Source organism: Bactrocera neohumeralis, chromosome 4 (assembly GCF_024586455.1).
Source record: "Bactrocera neohumeralis isolate Rockhampton chromosome 4, APGP_CSIRO_Bneo_wtdbg2-racon-allhic-juicebox.fasta_v2, whole genome shotgun sequence".
NCBI lineage: Eukaryota > Metazoa > Arthropoda > Insecta > Diptera > Tephritidae > Bactrocera > Bactrocera neohumeralis.
In genome coordinates this window covers 49,764,523-49,771,401 of record NC_065921.1, presented here as the reverse complement: position 1 = coordinate 49,771,401, position 6,879 = coordinate 49,764,523, and positions in this window count along the sequence as shown.

Sequence of the window (6,879 nt, the reverse complement as noted above, 5' to 3'; positions counted from 1 at the left end):
GATATCAATATCATCGGCATACGCCAGCAGCTATACCCTCTTATAGAAGATGGTACCTTCTCTATTTAGTTCTGCAGCTCGAACTATTTTCTCCAGCAGATTGTAGAAGTCGCACGATAAGGAGTCGCCTTGTCTGAAACCTCGTTTGGTATCGAACGGCTCGGGGAGGTCCTTCCCGATTCTGACGGAGCTTTTCGTGTTGCTCAACGTCAGTTTACACAGCCGTATTACTTTTGCGGGGGTACCAAATTCAGACATCGCGGCATTAAGGCAGCTCCTTTTCGTGCTGTCGAAAGCAGCAGGTGGTGTGTGTCGATTCTCCTTTCACGGGTCTTTTCCAAAATTTGGCGCATTGTGAATATCTGGTCGGTTGTTGATTTTCCAAATCTAAAGTCACACTGATAAGGTCCAATCAGTTTGTTGACGGTGGGCTTTAATCTTTCACACAATACGCTCGAAAGAACCTTATACGCGATGTTTAGGAGGCTTATCCCACGGTAGTTGGCGCAGATTGTGAGATCTCCCTTTTTATGGATTGGGCATAGCACACTTAAATTCCAATCGTTGGGCATGCTTTCGTCCGACCATATTTTACAAAGAAGCTGATGGATGCTCCTTATCAAAAAATTAATTTCCAGAGTTATAGTTGTTTGTGTTGACCCAGTTCCAAAAAAAGGTACTTGCGGTGACAACCATAAGTCCTTGGAGATTCTTCTAAAATCAATCGGACAAAAAAAATTAGTTTTGTAAATAGATAATCCTGAGCCTGATCTAAGGATTAACAAAATGGCGGCATCAGGAAATTTTTGTCTAAATTTTTGGGAAAAAATCAACAGCTAATTGGTCTTAAAAAATCGAACTTTTTGAAAAAACGAAAATCCTTCGATCAGGCCCGAATTTATTATGTATTCTATAAGCTGTTTAAATTTCATTAAAATCTACTGAGCGATTCTTAGCGAATATGATGTAAAATGTCATGGGCAATGTCATTTTTGTTCGTATCTCATAATTGACGCGGATTTGCAGGCAGATATGTCGAAATGATCTTCGCGAAAAGTGTGCGAACTTCAGAGGCATGCCAAGTTGCTATCGTATCGTCCATCGTTTGATTCCAGTGATTATTATGTTCCAGCAATTGTATTTGCTGGCATGCTTCTCAAAAAGTTGCACACACCGTACCATTCACAATAAGCAATGACTCAAATGAAGTTTAACTGCGTACATTAATCAATAGTAACCGAAGCTAGAAGCAATTGTTGTTTTTCGGGTGGATTGTATAAATTAGTCCTATTGCATTAGTTGAGAACACACCAGGATGTTCATATACTACTTGGCCTTGCTATTTGCGTGCATGCATGCATTCCATGTATGATGGCAAGACATTTCCGAATAGAGCAATGTCCTCGCAAACGGATTACTGACGCAAGTTGAGAAACAACTCGTCAATGTCGATTTTTTTGTTGGCGGTTTCCGCTGGCTGTACTGTATTCTCTGGGTTGAAATACACTCTTTGGCCTTCTCCAAATGAACTGCGAGATGCACAATAGTCGGAAAATGTTCATGAAGCGCAAAAGTAAATATCTTACAAAACGCTTCATTGTAGTACAGCTATCGACCCATTTAGTTCTTGCGGATCTCATTTCGTTCAAGGTCAATAACCGCCATGTTGCTTTCTTTGGTGACGTACTTAGTCGTATTTAGTCGATTTCACCAAACTGCATTACTCAACATTGATATGAGTTTTGAATGTGAATTACGCAGTAATGGCGAATATGGTAGGATCCATGAAGTTGACCATTGATATTCACTCCTTTAAATTGAGTGCAGAATGTTCTGACATTGTCGTCTGGTGAGCGACGCCGATACAGTGGATATCCATTATTTCCGGTTTGCGTTTCCGAAAGAAAAGCACGTGGATAGTGTTTCGTTTCGTATGGTTCATGAGCCATATTGGTTTTCACCAAACCAAGAGATAGAATCTGAACGATTTAAATAATTTACAAATAAATCAACAAAACAAAAAATTCAAAACAAAAAAATGTTGTATGGAAAAGTCACTTTTTGGAAATTTACGCTCATAAGTCGGTTAAAAATTAACATTTTCTGATTTTTTACAAACCATCCTTATTGGATCCATTTTCAAATAGTTCAGTTTCATTTCATGTAACGGTTTAGTCAGCTATAGCGAACAGACAAAAGCCCAACTTATTTTAATACATTATATAACATATGTATGTATATATAAAATTTCTAAGATTCTGTTCCTCTGGCTGACGTTTTACTAATTAAGGTATTTCCCTGGCTTTAATTCTTGCAAGTTGCAAAGGTATAAAATCTTCGGTTGCACCCGAACTTAGCCCTTCCTTCCACAGTTCGTTTCAGTTCGACTAGATTATTGAACTTTTTTCGCACGTCGGAAACTTGGTGCAATAGTCGGCAAATGTTATCTCCATACGACTCCGTTCTCACGTCACGTAAAATGACGAGATTAGTGTTTGTGCTTCCAAAGCGTTTGTTGTATTCGATGCGTTAAACTGTCCTTTTAAATAACGGTGGGTGATTAGTTTCCTACAAGTTTTCTTAAAAATAATGTGGTTTGCCAATGCCTTGGCCTAATCCTCATATCCCTAATTACATATATATCATTTGAGTTAATTTTAATATAAACATCTGAAAGACGAAGTCAAAGGTAATTATGAAACTAACTTGTTTGCAAAATACGAGAGTATAAATTCCTTCCTTCTTTCCTTACCCGCTACAACCTAATCATGGTACGATATACTAAACTTGTCAATAGTTTGTAGCACTCCAGGGATAACGTCTGAGGCCCTACTATATATAAGTACATAAGTATATATGGTATTTGTACAGCGTGACAAGTTGAATGATATGGTCATGTCCGTCTGTCCGCCTTCGGTATACGCGAACTTGTCCCTTAGTTTTTGATGCAATGCCACAATAGCCAATAAAGGCTGACAGCACCGCCGTCCAAGAAATGCGATGGACGGGACAAGGACAGAGACGAGTAGGTCCTTATGGCATTTACTACAGTGGCCATATAAAGGAGCGCAAGTTTGGTGTGGGATTCGTGTGGGGAGAGAGACTCCGTCGCCGAGTACTATCATTCACTGCGGTGAATGAACGTCTAGCCACAATCCGCATCAAAGCGAGGTTCTTCAACATATCGCTGATTTGCGCCCACGCCCCGAAGGAAGAGAAGGACGATGTGACCAAAGATGTCTTTTATGAGTGCTTGGAGCGCACTTATGAGAGCTGTCCCCGCCACGATGTCAAAATCGTGCTTGGCGACTTTAACGCCAGGGTGGGTAAAGAAGGTATCTTTGGCACTACGGTCGACTTCGCCGGGGCCCGAAATAAAGTTATCTGTAGGACTAGATTCCAGCATAATAAAATTCATCAAGCTACCTGGCTGTGTCCGTATCGAAAAACTACTAACCAGATCGATCATGTTGTGATGGACGGAAGACACGTCTCCAGTGTTTTAGATGTGCGTGCGCTCAGAGGTCCTAACATCGACTCGGACCACAATCTTGTTGCAGCCAAGATTCGCACCAGCCTCTGTGCAGCAAAAAACGCACGTCAAAAAACAAAAGGAAGGTTCGACGTCGAGAAGCAGCAATCACAACAGACAGCCGAACGATTTTCTACTCGGCTTGCACTCCTGCTCTCTGAGAGCACTCGTCAACGACTCCTCATAAGGGAACTGTGGGATGGCATTTCAAACTCCTTACGTACAGCTGCAACCGAAACCATAGGTTTTCGGAAAGTGCAAAAGAACAGCTGGTACGACGAGGAGTGGGGTCTCGCAGCGGAGAGAAAACAGGCTGCCTACCTCGCAACGTTACGATCGACCACTACACGTGCGGGATGGGATAGATACCGAGAGTTTAAGAGGGAAGCGAGACGCATTTGTAGACAGAAGAAGAAAGAGGCCGAAATGAGTGAGTACGAAAAGCTTGATAAGCGAAATGCGTGAGTACGAAGAGCTTGATAAGCTGGCCGACAGGGGTAATGCTTGAAAATTCTATGAAAAAATGCGGCGGCTTACAGAAGGTTTCAAGACCGAAGCATACTCTTGTAGAACCGGCAAAGATGATCAAGTCACCGCTGCCCAGAGCATATTTAGATTATATAGGGAACACTTCTCCAGCCTGCTGAATGGGAGTGAACGCACAACGCCAAGAGAAAGAGAACCCGATTCCCCAATCGATGACGATGGAGCAGACGTTCCATTACCTGACCATGAAGAAGTTCGAATAGCAATTGCCCGCCTGAAGAACAACAAAGCGGCAGGGGCCGATGAATTGCCGGCCGAGCTATTCAAACACAGCGGCGAAGAACTGATAAGGAGCATGCACCAGCTTCTTTGTAAAATATGGTCGGACGAAAGCATGAACAACGATTGGAATCTAAGTGTGCTATGCCCAATCCATAAAAACGGAGATCTCACAATCTGCGCCAACTACTGTGGGATAAGCCTCCTAAACATCGCGTATAAAGTTCTATCGAGCGTATTGTATGAAAGATTAAAGCCCACCGTCAACAAGCTGATTGGACCTTATCAGTGTGGCTTCAGACCTGAAAAATCAACAACCGACAAGATACTCACCATGCGCCAAATTTTGTAAAAGACCCGTGAAAAGAGAATCGACACACACCACCTTTTCGTCGATTTCAAAGCTGCTTTTGACAGCACGAAAAGGAGCTGCCTTTATGCCATGATGTCTGAATTTGGTATCCCCGCAAAACTAATACGGCTGTGTAAGCTGCCGTTGACTTCTCCGAGCCGTTCGATACCAAACGAGGTTTCAGACAAGGCGACTCCTTATCGTGCGACTTCTACAATCTGCTGGAGAAAATAGTTCGAGCTGCAGAACTAAATAGAGAAGGTACCATCTTCTATAAGAGGGTATAGCTGCTGGCGTATGCCGATGATATTGATATCATCGGCCTCAACACCCGCGCCGTTAGTTCTGCTTTTTCTCCAGACTGGACAAGGAAGCACAGCAAATGGGTCTGGCAGTGAACGAGGGCAAGACGAAATATCTCCTGTCATCAAACAAACAGTCATCGCTCTCGCGACTTGGCTCTCATGTCACTGTTGACAGTCGTAACTTTGAAGTCGTAAATAATTTCTATCTTGTAACCAGCGTAAACACCATCAACAATGTCAGCCTAGAAATCCAACGCAGGATAACTCGTACCAACAGGTGCTACTTCGGACTGAGTAGGCAATTGAGAAGCAAATTCCTCTCTCGACAAACAAAAACCAAACTCTATAAATCACTCATAATTCCCGTCCTGCTATATGGTGCAGAGGCTTGGACGATGTCAACAACTGATGAGTCGACGTTACGAGTTTTCGAGAGAAAAGTTCTGCGAAAGATTTATGGTCCTTTGCGCGTTGGCCACGGCGAATATCGCATTCGATGGAACGATGAGCTGTACGAGATATATGACGACATTGACATAGTTCAGCGAATTAAAAGACAGCGGCTACGCTGGCTAGGTCATGTTGTCCGAATGGACGGAAACACTCCAGCTCTGAAAGTATTCGACGCTGTACCCGCCGGGGGAAGCAGAGGAAGAGGAAGACCTCCACTCTGTTGGAAGGACCAGGTGGAGAAGGACCTGGCTACGCTTGGAATATCCAATTGGCGCCACGTAGCGAAAGAAAAAACGACTGGCGCGCTGTTGTTAACTCGGCTATAATCGCGTAAGTGGTGTCTACGCCAATTAAGAAGAAGAAGACAATAGCCATATAACTTTTTCAGATCGAAATACTATATCATATAGCTACTATACAAACTGAATGATCAAAATTAAAATCTTTTATGAAAACTTTTTTATTTAACAAATAAGGAAGGGCTAAGATCCTTTGCAAAGGAACATTTTATACTCTTGAAACTTGCAAAAATTATAGCCCGGGAAATTGTGAAATTAATTTTATTTCTATACTTTAGTTTGCGTAAGCTAAAATAGCTCATAAAAGAATACATACGTCATACGTTTCTTCACTATGCGTGGAGCAGTAAATATAATTATAATTAATATGATCAAGTTTTCGCGCAATGTCATCTGTTAAATATTGGCCGACATCAACAACAACAACCGATATTTATATTAGGTATATGGGGACTGAGGGAAATATCGACAAGATTTTTCGATATACAGAGTAGCTATTGTCAGTAAAGGATTCTCTCTGAATCTCCCTTGTATATCCCAAATATTCATCGATATTTAAATGTACATATTTCCAAAGTCACTAAAGGTACAGCAACCAAATTTGACTAGTACAAATATTATAAAACGTCCTACCGACAGTGGGAAAATGGATAAAATTGGAAGAAAGCCTCGCTCACTTCCAATATAACAGTACTGTTAAAAGCTACTAAAATCTCAATATTTTAGCTGATAAATACGCCAGAGACATTAAATTTTACACCCGAGATGGTTTGACTGGACTTTCGTATATCTCGGGATCTGCTCTCCCGTCTAAATTTAGTACGTGAATTCTTGTTATATTCTCATGTCACAGAAAGCAAATAGACGAAATCGTCCACACAGTTTCAAATTCCATTTGATTATTTCACTTTCCAGTACACAAATCAGGAAGCAACAGGACAGTGATCCGAATTCGCCCATATACGAACGCGTAATTTTTTTTACTAAGTATTGCGCATACCAAGTTTCATCAAGATATCTCAATGTTTATGCAAGTCAGCTTACACGGACGGACCGACGGACATTCACCCGGATTTCAACTCGTCTCTTCCTCCTTCTCATTTATATATATTATATAATCCCAAATCTATCTCGATTAGTTTTAGGTGATAGGTACAACCGTTCGGTGAACAA